Here is a 21,323-nt window from a genome sequence, read left to right as displayed (position 1 = left end):
CCCAGGGTCACAGCTGAGCTCTGCTTCTCAGAGCATTCTGTTAACCTACCCCAAGCATAGTCCTGTCTGCAAACATCCAATTTGCTCATGTTTATGCTTGAGTGAGGAGCCCATCCACTTAACAGATGTGCTAATGAGGGAAAAAAAATGAAACACTATTGACCAGTTGTCATGGTTTGACACTGGCCAAACGCCAGGCACCCACAAAAGCCTTTCACTCACCCTCCCCTGTTACAGATGTGCAGAAAATTTAATGACGGGTTCACAAGTTGAGATGAGGACTGGGAGAAAACACTCCAAGGGGAAGACAGGCTCATCTTAAAGGTACAAAGTGAGTTTATTAGAGAGTCTGAGGAGAAGAATGAGAATTAAAATAAGCCCTTAAAAACACCTTTTTTCCCCCAACCCATCCCTCCTTACTGCTATAGCACAGGGAGACAGAGCATGGGGGTTTGGTCAGTTCATCACCCAAGGTTTTCTTCTGCTGCTCTGGGAGAGCAGTCCTTGCCCTGTGAGACTGTGGGGTCCCTCCCACAGGAGGCAGTTCTCCGGGAACTCCTCCAGTGTGGGGCCAACCTCACAAGCAGCAGTCGTCCCAAAATGGACTGCAGGTGGATCTCTGGATCCCCATGGGCTGCAGGGGCACAGCTGCCTCAGCAAGGTCTCACCAGGGCCTGCAGAGGAATCTAGGCTCTGGTACCTGAAGCACCTCCTGCCCCTCCTTCTCCACTGAGGTTGGTGTCTCCATGTTGTTTCCATCACATGTTCTCACCTCCTCCTCTTCTCTGACTGGAATTAAAACTGCACCACTACTTTTGTTTTTATTTCTTCTTAACTATTATCACAGTGATGACGGCTGTCATCACAGAGGTGTTACCAGCCTCTCTAATTGGCCCAGCCTTGGCCAGCAGCATGTCCATCTTCAGAGCCATCAGGGCTTGGCTCTGCTGGACATGGTGGAAGCTCCTAGCAGCTTCTCACAGAAACAGAAGCCACCTCTGTGCCCCCTCCCCCCACCAAAATCAGGCTGTGCAAAACCAAGACACCACTAAAAAAAACTAATGGCAGCTTTAAGGGCTTAGAGATTCCTTTTGGGCTTTTTTTCTGTGTGATTTCTTCAGAGAACAAAAATTTTGTTCTGTGCTGAATAATCTGCCTTGGAGTTTAAACTTACCATAAAGCAGATTTGCTTTCAAGTGTATACTGTCACTCATTAAGGTCCCTCTTGCCATTCCACTAACATGTCTAACTGCCTCTGAAGTATCCTTGCAAACTCTCTTGAAGATTTTTGTTAAGCCTGTACTCTGCTTATTGCATTGTTATTCCTGGCTCTAGGGTGCACCTGGTGCTTGTTGCTTTGAACTTCTTTGGCTTTGTAAAATTCTACCTATCCTTTCAGGCTGGGATAGAACCAAGCATTGAGACTATTCTATAGTATGCTAGGATGCCTTGTTCAGGTTTGCAGAAGTCTGTGAAAATCCATATTAATACATAATTTAGAAACTTCTGGTTGCTAATCCTAAGTCAAGGTGGTAAAGTGTTCCTTAATGGAACAGAAACCAGAAACTCCTCCATGGCAAAAGCTCAACTCAGAGTAGAAAAGACATGATGTATGGCAGTGCTGCTCTCCTCTTATGAATTTTTTGCCCAGCATAAGTGGCAGTTCTTCTGCTTGTTCTGGATTTATTGCTAGCTGTGACTCCATCAGAACAGCTGTGCTGGTAGCTGCTAATTGTACACTGGCTTCATGTTGTTGGGGTTTGATGGACATTGTACACCAAAGCCTCTAACACCTCATTTTCCAATCTGACTGAAGTCTCACAGACAATCCCAGATGGAATGGATTTTGTGTCCTCTGCATTAAATTTTAGAGTTTATCTGTAGAAACGTTGGATGATGTGTGATTAACTGCAGGGCTTTCATTTTGCTGCAAAGTTTGCCCTGTATGTAAGAGTCCCTGCATTGCCATGAGGGATGCTGACTACCATTTAGTTGCTATTTCTTCTAGCATCATTAGTTACACTTTCAGCTTACTCTTGTAATCAATCCCAGCTAATTCAGGAGTTTATCAGTACATGACATCTGCCTTAAGGAAATGTACAGAAAACATTACTCTGTCTTTTATTATTATTATTATTATTGTTATTACCTAAATGCTAAATATGCATTGTTTGGTGATACCTCAGAAAAGCCATACACAAATTTTGGCTACAGTAATGGTCAGAGGGCTGGAGTACCTCTCCTGTGCCCGGAGGAAGGAGGGCTCTAGGGAGACCTCACTGCAGCCCTCCAGTGCAGATCCCTAAAGGGGAACTGCAAAAAAGCTGGAAAGGGACTTTTCACACAGGCACGGAGTGATGGAATGAGGAGGAATGGCTTTAAATTGAAAAGGAGGAAAGTTAGATTAGCTATTAGAAAGAAATTTTACTGTGAGGGTGGTGAGGCAGTGGCACAGGTTGCCCAGAGAAATTGTGGGTGCCCCTTCCCTGGATCTGTTCAAGGCAAGGTTGGATGGGGCTTTGAGCAACATGGTCCAGTGGGAGGCATCCCCTGTACATGGCAGGGAGTTTGGAAATGAGATGATTTTTAAGGTTCCTTCCATCCCAAACCATTTTATGATTCTATGATTCTAATTTACTGTTTCAGAGTCGTATAGCACTGAGGACAAAAATGTATATTGGGCTTGTGATAAATCTTTTGGCATAGTCATCCAGAGCTCATAGATTTTTGACTCATGCTACATTTGTTGACATTGTTCCTGGTTTCTAAATAATTTACTTTAGTTCCCAAAAAAAGTCTCATTTGAAGTATATAGTTGAATGAAAATATAACTATGTGCAGTTAGAGCCTGTTAACTGATCACATTCCTTTGGGAAAGGATAACTAGCATTTTATCACTAAAATTTTTAAGGAAATACCTGAGTAAGCATTTAGCATTAGAAAAATGCCACTTTCATTAGTGCATGGAGTGAAAGGATTTGGGAGGTTTGGGTTATTTATAGAGAGGGGCAAGCCAGGTGCTGCTGCATATAATGGTTGCCTGGTAACACATCTAGGATTACAAAATAGCAGGGTCATTGATGTAGGCTTATTTCATCAGTAAAAGAGAAAAGAAAGGAAAAAACCCCAAACCCACACCAGCAAACTGTTCCTTGGCAAGTAGTGTTTTTCAGTGCTTTGTGAGCAATTCAGTAATGCCAAGCTTTCAGAAATAAATGCTCTAGAAATGAAAGACCAGAATAGAGGCTTGTTAGTCATTGCTTTTGTTGTATCAATAAGAAACCCAGTTTTGCCTTTGGGCTTGGATAAGGTTTACTTTCATTTGCCTTGCATGTCAGTTTACAAATACTCAAAAAGCTTTACATGACTTTCTGCATGCCGTTCTACTTTAATAAATATTTGTTGATATTTTGATTGCGATATCTTTGGAGCGGATCCTAAGAGGATAACCGGTACTGAAAGCAAAATTATTTAATAAGATCACTCATGTATTCAGCTATTACCTCTCATCATTAAGAGTGGCAGATTAGGCTCTGCATAGCTGTAGATGGGCGAGCTTTTGTACACATGTGTATTTAAAGCTATATTTAGGTAGTCAGTTGCTGAAAAAATACCCTAGCTCGCATAGTCATTGAGCTCTTACAATGAACATTGTTTGTCGTGGGAATTTTTGATCCTCATAATGCCTTGGTTTGGGCAGCATGCAACAATTTTGGCATCAAAATATGCTTGAAATTGTTGGTTAGCAAATATAGTTGTCACTGCCATATTTATTTTTCCATTTTTTTTTCTCTGAATATGTCCTACCTTTCTGCCAAAAACACTTCTCCAGCCAAGCTCTGAACAGCTACAGAAGTTACTTTCCAAGTGGCTTCTCAGAGACACAAACTCTTCCTTTGAAGTCTTTCAGCTTTCCCAAAATCTTTTATTCCAGTCAGGCCTGGGAACTCATCCTACATCATAATTTGTTTGTTGTTTCTTTATAGCTCTGGTGTAAACAGAAATCAATAATGATTGATGATGAGACCCACTGGCTCTTGAGTTTCTTGTGCAGTAATATTAATATTTCTGGGTTTTGGCTATATGGACTCAGCCTGTGACCTCGCAGCTGTGACCTGTGCTGAAGCACAGCACATGAATCATAAAAGGACCTTGTCATAGACTTGGCAATACTGTTCACTTGTCCTGCACAGCTGTAGCCCATTAGGGATGAGGCTCAGTCACAGCCCCACTCCCAATTATCACAAACTGTGGGCCTGCACTTTTCCACCAGGCAGCTTTCCAGGCACTGCCCTCAGCCTGTAGTGCTGCTGGGGATTGTTGTGACCTGAAGGACTTTATCTTACACTACGTCTCATACTGTTGGCCTCAGCCCATGGATCCAGCCTGTCCAGATCCCTCTGCAGAGCCTTTCTGCCCTCCAACAGATCAAGACTCCCACCCAACTTGGTGTCATCTGCAAACTGACTGAGGGTGCACTCGATCCCACCATCCAGATCATTGATAATGACATTAAACAGGAGTGGCCCCAATACTGAGCCTTTGGGAACCCCAATAGTGACCGACCACCAACTGGATGAAGCTCCTTTCACCTCTCTGGGCCCAGCCATCCAGGTAGTTTTTAACCCATCAAAGAGTGCACCTGACCAAGCTGTGGGTTGCCAGCTGCTATGGGAGAATACTGTGGGACCCAGTATCAAAGGCTTTACTGAAGTCCAGGTAAACAACATCCACAGTCTTTCCCTCATCCACTAGGCAGGTCACCAGATGATAAAAGGATATCAGGCAGGTCAAACAGCACCTTCCTTTCCAGGGTTCCTTGAGTCCACTGGAAGATTTTTATATCAGTACTGTGCCATGTCTGCTAGGAACAATTTCAACATCATATATGGAATCTGTAAATACCAATTCCTGTGAAAAGGAAAAGAAATAAAATAGGAGAATCACTGATTTTGATTTGAGCTATTTTCTAACATGCCATTCTTACTTCTCTTTAAGTGGTGACCTGCATTCTCCCTGAGAAGTAGAACTAACTCTTACTCACCCTTTCTTCACAAGACAAAAATTCATCCCTTCATATCACTCATGTTTGTGCCATGTTTTGATCAATATGAAATTGCAGGTTTTGATTGACAATATTTTACCAGTATGAATAGATAAATATGAAAATTCTACCTTCATTATAAAAATTGAGCAATTAAACCATTGCTTCATCCTGGTATTGTCATTCCATCAGTCCAGGTTTTCTCTCTTGGAAGCTTTGTAGTTTGTAGTTTTGGTTTCTGCTAACAAAAGTCTTTACTTTTTAAATTTGCTTTATTGCTTTTTTTCTAACCAGCATTCTTTAAGGTCTTGTTCCAAATACATTTTCATAATTAAAATAAATAGGAGAATCTCTTCCCTGCTTTCCATTTCCACAGAAAATAAAAAGAAAAGAAAGTTTTTCTCTTGAGTATTCCAATTCTTTTAATTACTGTCTCAAATTTGATTTAGGGTTTTCTTGTTGTTGTTGTTGTTTTCGTTGCTCAAAGTAATTTTGCTTGCCGGCAATTAGAGATAGGTGTTGTGCAATAAACACTGGGAGAAACCTCAGCAAAATTGTTTCCATGGTGTTTAGTCAGATCTGCATAACTGTTGCTTAGTGAGGAAAATAAGACACGAGTGCTCAAAAGCAGAAAAACAGGGGTCACTTGAAGTTCTGCTTTTCAAACTGGCCACAGCTTCCGTCCAGCCTGCTGGGGTGGTGTGCCACAGCATGGATGGGGTATTTTACCAAAGTGAATTCGTTCAAAATTCCCTGTCTGAATGACAGATTATTACATTATTCTGTTTCCTTTTTACTTTGTTATTTATGAAGAATAAAATATGCTGAAAGCATGATTTATGAAGAAGTAGATCTAAAGAACTCCCTCCTTCAAAGCACACCTTTCTTCTCTCAGCTCACTGTGGCATGCAGCAGGATTTCATGCCTGAAAAAGCATCCCTGAGCTTCTTTGGTACTGATCCAAAGCTGCAGAGTCACCCAGAAGCTGCAGGCTGGGTACTGCTTGTCCTGGAGCTGCAGCTCAGGGGGTCACCGAAGAAACTAGTGAAATGTGTTGCAATTCCTTAAAGCTAGAAATACTATTTCTTGCTTCTTCTACTCAAGGGAAAAAGGTAAGAGGGAAGTCTCTCTGCAGAGTAATCTGTATGTGAGGCAGGTTCATTTATAAAACTATAGGAGAATTAAAATTTTGGGGTTTTTTGGACGAACCTGCAACTTGGACATCAAGCCGTACTTCAATAGGGTAACCTTGTATTTAGGAGTTCCCACAAAACAAAGTGGAACATCCTTCAGAAATTAAGCCAGAACTTTCCTTCAAAAAAAACCAAAAAACAAAACAAAACAAAACAAAACAAAACAACAACAACCCAAAAACAAACAAACAAACCTCACAAAGATAAGAGAAAGCAAAATATGACAGATCAGAGGCTTTCCCCACATTTGTGTGGGGCCATACGATGCCTGATCACTGATTCCATCTGGGAGCTTTTGAAGTCCATGGCTCACCCTTTTCCCCACGTCCCTTGAAGCTCTTGCTCACAAAGAGACAAACACCTGCAGCGCGTCTATGGGGCAGTTGAGTCAAAGGACAGGGGATAGATAGCTCAATTCTGTTCTGTCCCATGCTCCAGTGGGAATAAAAGGGCTGCTTATGGGCATGCTTGTCTCTGCCTGTTTATTCACTGTGTGTGGCTAAGCAAAGCACCTCCAGCAGCACTGCCCAAAGTGTTACACGGTCCTGGACCTCCCTAGGCTCTTCCCCATGTAGCTGTGGTTTTATCTACTGCATTACACTTCACATTATCCTGTTAACTCCATCTTCTGTTTATACAGTCTTTCATTTCACTGTCAAGCTAGTAAAATCCATCTTTTATGTGTTAAGCCAACTTTTGTCCACAAAGCATTCCATTAAACCCATCAAATCTATTTTGGTCTTATTTCTGCCATCAGTTCTGCCACATTTTGTGCCAGCTCAGACCAATAACTAAATTATTAAAGCTTGGAGCCCTACTCAGATAATATGGGCACTCTCTGAGCAGCATAGGACAAAGGTTAACAGCAGAATGAACAGTGGAAAATGAAGCACAGAAGGGATGTAGTATAAAGATGTTTTGTAGCCAGTCCTAGCATTAATGTACTTACTATATTTTCCATGTCCTTTATGCCATCTTCCTCCCAGTTAATTTTGTAATCTAAATCTGAGGATTCAGGCTGGGGAAGAGAATCGCTCTTCTAGAAAAGGGGAGGCTATTTTAAATATTTGATAATTGAAGTAGAAAGAGGGAACATGTAGAGAGGGAAGGCTTGAAAATTTGGTCTGGAGAAAAGAATGTTTTTAATTTTTCTTTTCTTGCACTATAAAATCAGTACAAAATGAACAAGATTAAGCAGTATTAGTTTAGAATTATCCCAAAGTTCTACCCAAATGCAGCTGAGTTTGTTTTTGGGAGAAGCTTCATTTTCCATTGAAGAATTATATGATACCAGAAAATAGGAACTAAAGCCTCGATTTGCTCCTCCTATATTACAGAGTTAAGTGTCAAGATACCACACTAGAGCAAGAAAAGCACTTTTCAGCAACTGGTGCCTTTCCAGCTCATGGTATCCAGAGTAGGGATCCTAACTCCCCCATGCCTTCTCCAAGATCTCTGGTATTTGATTTATTCCCCTGCTGTGAGGAGTGTGACCATCTGTACAGAAAGAATTCACCTCGTCCTGACCTTTGTGCTAAGTGGGGAAAGAACAAACAAGAATGAGTGTAGTGAAATAAACATTGAGGGGTTTCTTTTAATGGGCAATTGTGAGGGCAAAATGAAGTGGTTTGGAAGAAATAAGCAGGTTTTAGGGAGAGAGGTTAAAAAGGAAATCAGGCCTGTGAGTTTCTTGTAGAGTTTGTCACCTAGACACTCTGTATGGAATGCTGGCAGAGACACGACCCAGGGGTAGGAAATAGTGTGTATGCCAGTATTGGAAAACTCATGGAGGATGCAAGATCTAGCTCTAAAAGATCAGCTCTGTGTAAAAAAGCAGCATAGTGCAACCTTTCATGATTATCTGTCAGTTCCCTGCCATCATTGTTCTGCATGGTCCACGTTTGGTTCCTTCACCCTCTTCACTTCAGGGAATCCCCCAAACAGGCAGCTATTTCACAAGGAAATCCTAATGGGGACTTTTATTTCATACTTAATGCTGCTCTGCATGGTGCTTGCTACTTTGGGGACAATGATTAAGTGTATACCAGAAGGCAAAATGCACCTTCTTTATCAAAAAGTTCTGGTTTCTTTATGAGACTGTATTTAATATTTATAGATCGTCACATTGTTTTATTTGTTTACAAAATATATTTCTCCTCCACAATCTGTGTGAGAAGCATGAAAAAGAGAAGCACACTTATTTGTAAGATTAAATTCCTTTTATCTTCCTTGTCACAAATCTTCACTTGGATAAGATAATGTAGGTTAGGAAGTCTCTATAAAGCACAGAGTTCCAGTTCTCAACTTTCTTAGTGTAGAATTCTGAGTCTCTTTCTAATCTTTCTTATTACTCCCGTCTGTACCCTTAGAATAACTATATTTTGAGATAGGCTAACCTGGGGACAGTATTCCTAGCACAGCAGGCATAGCTCGATTTATAATGGGCTTGCAATCTGTTTTTTCTTCATACCAGCCTTTTGTAGACTAATAGTTACTTTCAGAGTCTCATCTCTGTTATGCAGTGATCCTTAGAGAGCTGTGATTAGTAATTTATGACTGCATCCAGAGTTATTGTTGCATTGAATTTCTTATTGCCACCTCACTATACTGCCTATTTCCCCATATTAGTCCTAGTTTGGCCTGGGTTTTCTTGATCTATATAATTTTGCTATCTTGCTGTTTATCACCCTCCCCAGAACTACTACACATAGACAACCATACAAACCTCATGAATATATTTGTTGTATCTCAGCAGTGACCTTTTTTAGACAGTTTTTAGTCTATATCAACAAATTGCCTCTCACCTTGATCCTTCTGTATTTCATTATCAATGTGAGGAATATTATGGAAGGCAAAATCTAAATAAATAACATAAATTAATTTTCCTTCCCTTATAAATATTTTCCTGGCTTTTTGAAAGACTGTTAAATATGTAAGAGGACATGATCTCCCTTCTAGCATATCTGCCCTTACTGAGCCATGTGGTCATGAAGCTTCAAGGGACACATGTTCTCTCCATAACCAATTCACAAAGTACACATTCATAGAATCAAAGAAAGACTTCAGTTGGAAGGAACCTTAAAAATCATGTCGTTCCAACCCCCCACCATGGGTAGGGATGTCACCCACTAGATCAGGTGGAATTATTCTAATAGATATATGTATTTATGAGGCACTAACATTGTATTTGAATAACAATAAATGCTTTTGAAAATTTAATGCTTTTGATTTATTTCTCATTAGAAAGCAGCATAAAATATAGGCATTGTGGAAGCTTACTGCATTCAGAGGATAAGTTTCCCCTCTGCGAGTCATTTGTGCAGTCATTAAAAGGGATGCCACATGGTGTTGTGATGATCTTTTAGAACAAGATAGTCATGAGGGAGAATTCTGTGCTACTAATTCTTTCAGTTACAGCAACCTTGTAAGAAAAACACTTTTAACATTTAGCAAAGATTTTCTTTGGGACCCCTCAGTAGTTACATGGGCCTTTTATTTTATATCACTTACTGAAGAACATGTTAAAGCACAATGGCAAGTATAAAATGCCTGACACTCTCTGCTTTAGTGTTGATTTAGAAAAAGTTTCATTAATTACTGTAAACCATCAGTTTGAACAGTCTTAAAGACTGCCAGAATAGATTGTCAGACTAAACAAAAATCAAATTGCCAAGTAGGAAACTAAAACATTAGATGACATTTTGCCTAGAGTTTGCCTCTACAATACTGGGCCATTTTTATAAGGGGAAACAAATGCCCATATTCTTTGTTTAACTGGTCAAAATGTGTCACCCCAGTATGCTGATCTCTACAGATCCCCGCTGGGTCCTTGTACAATTAAAAATTTTTCACATTTTGAATTGCCAGAACATCTTATTACAAAGAGTGCTACTCTATCTCATTCTAAGCAATTAATAATTTTTATGCACATCGTTTCCTTTTCTTTCAAATGGGACAAGCTTTCCTAAGCTTTGGGAAAGTCCTAGAGGACCCAGAGTGAAGCACAGTCTTTGCGAGGATGATTCAACCCATCTTGAGATAAGCATGAAGACAGATAATGTGCATTGCCTTTGGGAAGCACCTCTCTTCTCACTGACTGTGGAAAGTAAAAACATCTACATTTTGCAGTGCTGCATGGATACCTGAGCTTGGTCTGAAAACCAGAAGCATAATGGCCATTCATTCCACCCTCGTGGGACAGTCATTCTGAAAATGCACCAATGTGTCTGACCCCAGGACCTCAGTTTATGCCTCACTTGACATTGCATATTCAGAACAGCCTGGAGAATTTTCTATGGCAATACACTGCAAAAGCTTGGGCACGAGTCAGGTGCAGATGGCAAATCCAGGCTCAGAAGCAGCCAGGAATGTGACTTTGTCAGGAATGTATTTTGTCTTTGACACTACCCACAGAAACATGAGGGTGTCACATAAAGGCTGAGATGATAAGGTAATGCTAGAAAGCCTAAAGAGAACCTTCTGACTTTTTAAAATGGAATCAAAGAGAGAATAACATTTTTCTAGCAATTTAAGGATTTCAAGGTTTTAACTGATTATAAAGACATTTTTTAAATGTGTGGCTTCATTCCCCTCTTTTATTATTGAAATCCTTTCCATTACAATGTGTAGCTTTTCTTAGTGTATATAGAAAGACAATTTAAATCAACTTTCATTTTTCATTCTAACAGAGAAAACCAGATTTGCACGGTGGAACGACACTAGAAGAAAAATCTAGTAAAGAATATGACTTTTACTAAGCTAAAACTGCTACTTAATTATTAATTCTATTGTCATAATGGATTTCTTGACAGAATTAGGTGCAACAAAAGTGGAAGCTCCTCTAATCTATCTCTATGTGCCATTTTACTCAATCACAACATGCTTGCCTGGAGCACAGGTTAGCTGTTTGCTCAAGCTGATCATAGATACTGCATTTATTCTAAACATGACTAATTCTTTTAACCAGATGGCTGTACAGATAGCTCTTTTTCAATTTTTTTTTCAGTATTTGTTTCCTGAGTCTCTTGTTTATATTTATTATGGGATTTTTATCACCATATGTCCATTTTTTATACCTTTTAATTACTTAGACTTGGTATACAATATTTTCTTTTTGAATGACTCCACAAAACAGTGAAATAACCAAATTGTTACAATTCATGGTCATTTTCATACTCTAATGTCTTTTTTCATATCTATTTAAAAGTAATTCTGGTACCTTATTCAACTAGCGCTGCATCCTCTGAAAAATTCCAGAGATATTCTCAGAAAACACAAAAGGTTTGTCCATTCGTTAAGCAAAATATTAATGAGACTGAGTTCTCCATCTATCACATTCCTGATTTTAGATATGCAATTCTCATAATCAGTTGGCAAAAGTAAGTGATCTTGTTCCCATACAGAAAATACCATAATTCTCCTTTATAATGGAAATCTGTGTGAATGAACACTAGATTTTGCAAATAATTTTGGCGACTGCACAAATATGTTCCCAGTTTGGGACTCTATTTTCAACTCAGATATTTAAATTTACTTATGTGAATAATGTCACAGAAACTTTATTTTTTTAAATTTAAACATACTGCATGTAGAATGTTTCACTAAGAAGACTAGAGCCAGTAGTATTGTCTATACACAATAGTACTGGCTCTAGTCTGTGCTCTGAACAAGTGTTTCAAATAATTGCTGAGTTAATCTACAATAGAAAGAAAATATTTTTAACATATGTAACCAGTTTCTTCAGGAAAAAAAACGCAGCTTTTATTGTAGTCGACTAGTTAAGTAGCCTGAACTGAACCTAGATGCTATTGATCCAAGATATCTTCCTGGATGTTGCAAGTTTTTACTGCAGGGAGGCCTCTCTGTCTCTGAGTCTTTAGTTGAGTGCCTCCTTCCATGAAAAGAATGTTGCCACTCATCAATGCTCTCATCACCTCCAAGCTGCCAGTATGAACATCAGCTACATCTACATTATTTTTCTTGGTTCAGGCAATTTTCTTTGTGCTCTTTTGAAAAAAAATGAAACTGCTTCCCCTTTGGAGTGGAAAGCTCTTAAGCCCTTCCCTTAATTTTTTGCTATAAAAGTAATACCCACCAAAAAGTCAAAATGTATTATGCTCATGTAAAAGCTGTTAAATATAAAACGCAGCTTAAATAAACTCTTCAGATTTCTAAAAGACTTTATCTGAAGAGCTTCTTAGAGGAAAAAACACTTAGATGCACTAAAAACTAATTAATATTGGCAATGGAGTCGCAAAGAGGAAACAAAATTTCTCTCTTATAGTCAAAAAAATGATACTTTTCTACTCATTAAATCGAAAGCTGTCATCTTGCCAAGCAGTATAGTTCTGTGGTCCAAATACCAGGTTCTAAAACTAAATACAAACAGATTGTGGGACATGTTCTGGACAGCTTGTTCTCAGATAGCCTGTAATATGATGTGCCTTTGAACTGAGTGGTGAACTCAGGTTGTCCCTCCAGGGGCTTGGGAGATGGTCACTGGCCCAGGGCAAGAAAAAAAGCGTCTCTGGGTGACAGAGACATGGCAAAAGGGGAGCCCACAGAGATAGTACTGGGATGAGTAGAGAGACCTGGGTCACCCATAGCCCAAGCCCTGCTGTGGCAGACAGAAACACTTTAGGGATGAGAATGAGTTGGCTGTAACTCAAACCATACTGGGATTGCAGCAGCCAAGCAGAGGAGCAAGAATTTGCCTGTGAGTATATGATAGATGGAACAGATTTGCTTATACACAACTTCATTTCTGTTCTGTCTCATTTAGTTGTGCTTAGTATTCTCTCTTTTAAAGGCTTCTTATTTTAGTTTATATTTTAATAAAATCTGGCTTTGAGTTGAAAGAGCTTTGTGGTCTTCTGGTCTCCACCATAAGGCAAGGATCTCAGAGACATGCATCTCAGAGATTCACCTGTCTCTCCTCTCACTCCACTGCACACACATCCTTTGCTTAACAGTGTGTAGCATTTGAATTTATCATAATTGACTGCAAATTAGTACTTACATCCTGTGAAAATGCCAGGGTTTCAAAATTTGTGCTGTTAGGCAGAGGAAACATTGACACTTTTTTTACACAGCTTCCCATTCTTTTTGTATTGTCATTCCAAGCTAAAAAACACTTCTTGACATTTTCAAGTACTGGGTTCACTGTGAGTTTAAGTGAAGCCTTTAGTTTCATCTTCCTCTAATTTACTGTGGATTTTGAGCTGCTGCACTGACTCCTGAAGAGCTGGTCTTTGTGCCTCCACTCTACTTCAACTCAACTATAATAGTAAGTTTTTAAAGTGAAACTTAAATGTCTCGCTGTTGTGTAATGCAGCCCCATAGTAATTATTTAATCACCCAGCGGTAAGCTGAAACATTTCAACATCTGCTTTTGGGTTTGAGTTTGTCATTTCATTGGGTTTTAGCTTTGAAAAACTCCCACTAAAGTCTATATGTCATTATTGAATTTGTAAAGTATTTTGTTACAAACATGGGAATGTTATTAGATAACTTATGAAGTCCATGCATTTCAAAATCTACACTATTAGTTTCAGTAGTCTTCTCAAACCAGAGATCTACTTCAATTTCTGGAAAAATTGTGCTGGTTTTGGACTCTGACCCCCTGCTTCTCTGTTGGAGTTCTCCCACCTTATCTCTTCCTTCACAGCATTTCCTCTCTTCCCCACTAGGGTTGTGTGGCTGTTTCTACTTACTCCACAAGTACCACAAATATGAATTCTTGAGAACTGGGCAGGGTCATCCAGAAAGGCTCTTTGGTACTGTGGGAAAGGCACAGATAATTGTGAGTCATCACATTTTGTTACTTGTTTATTTATTTGTAGGTTGAGATCCTGATTATGTAGTCTGAATTGATTCAAAGTGAGCTAAAGGTCAAACTTATTTTGCCAGGCAGTTGAGACGATTTGTAATTCATGTTTCTCCAGTTTTAGGCAGGGTCAAATACTTAAGGGAGATATGGCTGGGATGTTAACAGGTTCCTAACCTAAAGTACATAGGAATATTTTTTTTATCCCTTCCCTTCCCTTCCCTTCCCTTCCCTTCCCTTCCCTTCCCTTCCCTTCCCTTCCCTTCCCTTCCCTTCCCTTCCCTTCCCTTCCCTTCCCTTCCCTTCCCTTCCCTTCCCTTCCCTTCCCTTCCCTTCCCTTTTATTTTTTAAAATGAAGAACATACAGAAAAGGTAAATGAGAACATCCTATTTCCTCATGCACACACAGAGAATCATAACTGTTATAACTTTGTGTGTGTACACAGACATATCTATATATATCCTTCCTAAACCTATTATGAATTATTAGCAGAGGATTTAATAACTGTTCCATGAGTACCATTCTGAATATTCTGGAAACTATTAAATAATGCATTTTTACACTGATATTATGTCAAGCAGTCATAGTATTTGTAGCATTTTTTGTTCAAAGTGTCTATAACATATAACCACCATATAATGAAATTATTATTTGTGTATAAAGTTTTGTGCATACTATGTTGCCTGCAATAACTGTGCTCAATTCTGAGGAAAGGCAAACAAATAATTTTGACTTTAGATTTTTGATGTTATCTTTTGCTTTCACAATACCATGAAAGACTCCAATTTATTGAATATAAAACCATCTTCTTGGAACCTCTGCTACCAAGGTCTCAGACTGAGAAATTTTCAATATGTCTATGGAAAAGAAATAGTATTTTTCAGAATGTGCTGGTCTGGAAACTATTCTAATGCATGAAGTGCCTTTAAGTGGACAGGCACTTCAATTTAAATAATATCTATCTGCAATGTGACAGGCTTGAAGGAACTGGATTACTTGTCTAGTAGTCTAATTTGAAACCCCAGAGGTAATCACTGAAATCCACAGGAAACAAAGCTTAATTTGTCTATGTGACCTTGTGCATTGATCTAGATTAGTTGTTTGATGGTCTCCAAAACCCTTATCAGTTTAACAGCTGCCCTTTAATAAGCTCCTAGTAAACAAATCTTCTTCCTCCATCTACCTATTTTTTATTTTGAAGAAGGCAAAAATTGGTGACATACAGAATGAAAACTAAAAAACAGTGAAGCAAATATACAACTAGATAGAAAATAGCAAACTGTCACACTACCGAGACTCCTTATTCTGTTTTGATTGCAAGTCCTAACTTCTGGATACATCTAATTTAAATGAAAAATAAAACTGCAGAGCTATACTATGTATTGCTAGTTTACAACTGTTTTCACAGTTTTACATGAAGATTTTCTTCATATTTCTTATTTGAAAGAAATAGATCTGTTCTCTTGCAAACAAGTTTGGTTTGGTTGTTTTTATGTTCTTTGCCTGATCTAATGGTAAGGATTTTAATGTACCTAATCTTCACTTGATTTATTCATCTGCTTGATTGGTTAAACAGTGATCACACATGCAGATCTTCCTAGGATGTGCTTTCTCTTCTTTTTTTTATGAACTTGGAGTCACCAAGTTTATGTGGTGCTGAATACTTACCAGTAGTCATCTTGGTTAGGTCTGTATTCAATTACAGGACTTTGTGTTTCACTTCCCTGTTTGAGTTGAGTGATTCCATCCAGAAGGTTATTTAACTTGTCCAGTATCTTGCAAAATAGTATTTCCAAATAACTTTCTTCATTTCTTATCTATAATTTGCTTTCTCATGGCCTTTTCTGACTGCTTCAAAATTTCCTCATTCAAATTCAAATGGTCTGACTCTTCCTTCAGCATAAGAACAGGACAACCTGGACGATATAACTAAGTATTTTGAAGTTCTTGGAATTGTCGATCCTGGTTTTCTTTCCCCCAAGGCTTGACTTTCCTATACCTCCTCATGTCATTACTTCAGCAAACTTTTCTTTGGACATTTTTCAGAGCCAGCATCCTGTGGGTAATATGGGGTTTTGTGGTTCTTTAATGCCATTTCTCTTATCCTGTTTCTTATCCTATTTCTCCACCCTGGAAGACTTCCAGTACAGTTCTGCCTCTAGCAATGCAGTTGTCAAGATGTTTAAAGAGTAGAGAAGTTACTTTTTAGCTCTTTACACTTTTAAATGAGGCTATCTTTCTTGTACTTTTTTGTAGAATTTTTGAAATACAAGGTAACTTTTCCAGCATCTGGAAATCATTACGCAAAGGGGCAAATGCTACAGCAGCTTCTGCACCATGAGCAGGTTGTCTGTATGCCAGTGAAAGGTCTGGGGACACAAAAATGCTAACTGCTGGACATAAATCTCTGTGCTTCAGGAGCTATAATATTAGAAGTTCTTGAATTCCCAGACTTTCTTATAGCAGCAAATAAAGACTTTGGCACTACTTCTAATATCCAACTCTGAGAAGGGGCAATTCTCAGGAGTTCAAAAGAAAATATATGCATATGGGTGGGATGGGTATATTTCATGATATAGAAGCATTTTGTCTACCAAGCACCTGGGAATGCCTTACAGAACTGCAGCTGGACAAAATCCCCAGGGAGGACAGGGCAGTGAGATCTGACCATCCCATCTGACAACCTCAGCAAGTGCAAACTAATCTTTTCATAGTAGAAGTCACCCTGAAATGGGCATGAGAGGGGAGAGCCTGAAATGCAGCCTTTTCTGCAATATGCAGGTAGCAACTAGGATTTGCATGGAAGGGCAAGGAGGGGACTTCATAGAGAGACATTGTATTTGGGAAGTGAGCTTTAGGAACCTCTGGCACAAACCACCACAGATGGCCCAGAGATCATCTGCTGTTCTACCCTGGGAGGGAGCTCTTGGAGTTACTGATGGCTGGTAGTAGGCCTAGCATTGTAAATTTTCTTGCTTCATAAGATTTTTGCATTCTTTCAGAGGAAAAAAGCATCTTTATGGACCACTGTAAACATACATCTGATTCAACCAGATTTATCTGTGAACAGAGAAAAGGAGACAGCAAAGACAGGTAATAAGGTGTGTCATACTGACTAACTATACAAACCAAAAGAGAAAGCAGTATCTTTTAGATGTTAGACCTCCTACATAGTTATTTCCCATCTGCAACACCTGGGACCTGTGCAGAACAGGGTTTGCTTTCAGACCTCATGGCCAGGATTGCCCATTGTCATTAATTTATTGTATCCTCCTGCATTCTTGGAAATATGCCTAAAATACTGCTGATCAGTCTGGATCCTTTTAAATCAACTGATTCTTTCCTGTACAACAACCAGAAGCATAATGAAAATACAGTCATTAATGAGTAATAGGTTTGTACTCTCCAGGAAAGACAAGATTAAAGCATGGGACTGAAAATCACTGTGGTAATAATCAAGAGTGAAATAAAGATTATATTGATGAAAACAGGAGGGATTTTGGTCAGTTGTATTGTGGAAAGCTTGCAAAAGAGATTTCACTGAGGCAATCTCTGAAATACTGCACAGGCAGGTGAACAGACATCTCTATATTTCCAGTAAATTCTTATCACTGTGATTACAGTTTTTCCAGATGTATGCTGGAGGACATGTATAAATAATAATGATAAAGCTCAATTATTACAACATAGCCACATGTACAGGAATAAAAGACAATGGAATGCCGACCATAGATGGGATAGAGGTTTCTGCACTCTGATGAGTTGAGCAGATGATTGACTAAACAGAAATGGGACAACATTCAGTGGCATAAAACACAAGGCCAAAAATTAAGGAGTAGTGTCTACAGTTTCTGCACCAAATCAAGTCACCTTTCGCAACAATACCAAAAAAAAAGATATATAGTAGAGATCCTGTGATAGCCTGATGTGATGCAGCCATATGAAAACATCTTCTCGTGAATAGAAATGTAATAAACAGTATTCTAGCAGGAGTTTACCTGGATTATAGTGTACATTTACAGCTGCTCACACAAGAGAATTAAGCATGTTGAAAAGCAGAGAAAAGTATCTAAGATGCTTAGAGGGAAGAAAGTTTTCACATGATCAGAGGCTTGGAGTACCTCTCCTATGAAGACAGCTGAAAAAGCTGGGGTTGGAAAAAAGAAAGTTCTAGGAAGAGCTTATTCCAGCCTTTCAATACTTAGAGGGGTGGGTTATAAGAAAGAAGAGAGAGACTTTTTACCAGAGTCAGTAGCAATAGGACAAGAGGGGATGGGTTTAAACTAGAAGAGGAGAGATTTAGGTTAGGTGTTAGGGAAGATGGTCTTTACTGTGAGGGTGCGGAGGCACTGGCAGAGGTTGCCCAGAGAAATTGTGGATGTGCCGTCCATGGAAGTGTTCAAGGCCAAGTTGGATGCAGATGTTGTAAAAGACATCCCTGCCCAAGGCAGGGGAGTTGGACTAGATGACCTTTAAAGCTCCTTTCCAACAAAAACCATTCAGTGGTTCCATCTTTCAAAAGGAACTTGTCTTTCACAGCCTAACAAAATGTTGCATGTCCATAATAGTGCATGTTAATACACCAGAGAAAAGCCATTTGAACTAATAGCCACTGCTGGCACAAGAACAAATGCGTATAAACTGGCTATTTATAAGTTTATCCTGAAAAGAAGGTTTCTAAGCATCAGAGCAACAACATTTTGGAACAGCTTTTCTAGTTGCAGTGCAAAATTTAATGTGGTTAAACAGCACAATCACAACCTGGATTAAATTATTTGATCAACCAACTAAGCAGAACTCCTATGCTTTCCTATGGCATTTATTATTAGAGGGAAATGTAACATGAGGTTTTAGGCAATAACTCTGTATAGCTCCTATATCTCTAGATAAGGTTCTGAGTTCAGCACACACTGAAAAATGCATTTGGTGCTGCTGATTTTTTGTGCTTCACCGAATGCTTAGTTTCTGTGACTGTTGTTCATTAACAACACTTATGAACTTGATTATGCTTTGGTTTTACTACTGTTTTGGCACTTAATTGCATTTCCATCATTAATTTGCACTAATTCTTTTAACTGAAACTTTTTAAAAAATATTTTTTCAGTAGATTAAATCTTTCCAATATATTGTGAATCTCGCTGTTATAGTATTACATTTCAGCTTGGCAAGCTGATGTGTAATGTCCATTCCTCTCTCCTGTTAGGGTTTTATTGGTTGCTATAGTTACCGACCATTGCTCTGTTCATGTCATTTATGTAGGCTAAATTCTTAGTGACCCTAAATCTGTTATCATGCACACCTTGTTGTTCCTATATTGTGAGATGTCAAGGCATCCAACATGTTATGAGGAAGACCTCCAAAAAATTAGTAGAGCTTGTCTGCATGACAGTCTGAATTTGCAGGGCTGACTCCCTCCATGCATTGCCATATTTTTACATCCACCTTAAGAGTAAATCAGCCAGGTCTTGTACATGCTGTAATAACACAGTCTATCTTGATATTTATTATTTAATCTATTAAAACATTTGGCTGTCTCCACACACAGTTGGGGGACCAATTAAAAGTCCAGAAAAACTATACAAAGTTTCTCATGTAATTAGACATTTCAGGGCATGCTATTAAGGGCCATCTGTTCTCCTGGATGACTGAGTATGACTGAGAAATGAGATGTTTCCTTCTGTGCTTGAGGTTCCGTCTGTCTTGATTCTATATTTGATTAACTCTGTATGGGGGTGGGGACTGAATTTATTTATAATGGTCTTAATCTGAATAGCAGGTTAAGTATGATTAGGGTAGGATATTGAACTGTTTAGCATTTGAAATACCCTTTATTGTTTCAGAGCAAATAACTCTCTTGAACATTTTTCTAGGAGAATCCCCACTGCTTTTCTGTTGTTTACATTTCCCCACTGCCTGTTTTTCCCCTTTGTTATCAGTGATCCAATTTTCCCATAGAATAAATGGTTACAACTAGAGAAAAATCACTGCCATTTTATGATTTTGAATTTGGCTAGTAAAGCCAAGAAGATCTGAGCAGTGCAGCAAAACATATGCTGTAAACTTATGAGAACTGGCTTGCTTTCCCCTTGGTAACATCTGTGCAGGCTCACCAAAGGTAACGCAGAACATGCCAGACTGCTGCAAAACGTGGAGATACCCAAATTAACTTTTAATTTAGGTATTTCTGCTGTTCTGCCAGCTGTGATGTGCCAATACCCTTAAGAGCAGATTTCAGTCGCTTTTTATCAGTGCAGCTGGCTGCCTACACTTTTCCCTGTAAGTGCCTCTAAATCCTAACAGAGCAATGACAGGCAGCAATACTTTTGTTTAACATTTCTAACAACAACTGGTGGCTTTAGCCAGAGTTTTGCATTATCACATACACATTTAAAACTTAAATCTGGCTCTAAATAATACTTCAGCTTCTTTGTATAAATTTTTGCAAATAAGATCAAAGGTCTCTTATGCTCTGCATATAGCAAAGTATTTACAAATCTGTGCCAAGCCAAGACATCTGGTCATTGTGTTTTGGTTATAGTAATGTGGATTTTTCTATCTACCATGTTTTCTTTGACATTTCACCCACTTAACATACAGCAGCAAGTACAGTTATATCGATATTCAAAGAACACGTTCACTTATTCATTTAAATACAATATTGTTTGAATAATTAAACAGGAAATAAGAGTTTATGACACTCTGTTGCACACTTAGCACTGCTAATGTCACTGCCCTAGCACCACCCTTGGACATGTAAACCTGGCACTTTCCCAGCCTTCCAGTTGATTTTAGGAATGGTTATCATAAACAGTTTAAAACTAGTATTTGATGATAATTGTAGGCCCTTAGAATAGAAATATATCACCAAAATTTAGATACAGTTAGCTATCAAGGGGTGAGTTAGTTACCTTTCACTCCCTTCAGTGTCAGGAAATAATACCAAGGAATTTCCAGTAAAGTAACTTTTCCTGACTTAGAGAAGATGTGTAATTGGGTATCTTCCTCGGAGTGAGGTATATCACCTAGGAGTGCACATTCCTCATCCCTATGAAGAGGTCAGTCTTAACCTCTCTTTTAATTCCTTGAAGTTAACTTCACCACTCCCCTATGTTTCCTTGGCCTGCAATGTGATGAACTCAGTATTTTTCAGCAATTAGTATCTGACTCTAGAAACTACTTCATCTTCTCTCTTGAGGAGAAAATGCATGGAACTTTCTACAAAGAAAATATAAGTGCAGCTATCGTGACCATGCAGCTACA

The sequence above is a fragment of the Camarhynchus parvulus genome, chromosome 3, assembly GCF_901933205.1.
Source record: "Camarhynchus parvulus chromosome 3, STF_HiC, whole genome shotgun sequence".
NCBI classification, from domain to species: Eukaryota; Metazoa; Chordata; class Aves; order Passeriformes; family Thraupidae; genus Camarhynchus; species Camarhynchus parvulus.
The sequence above is the reverse complement of the archived record's forward strand: the minus strand, read 5'-3'. Positions refer to the sequence as shown.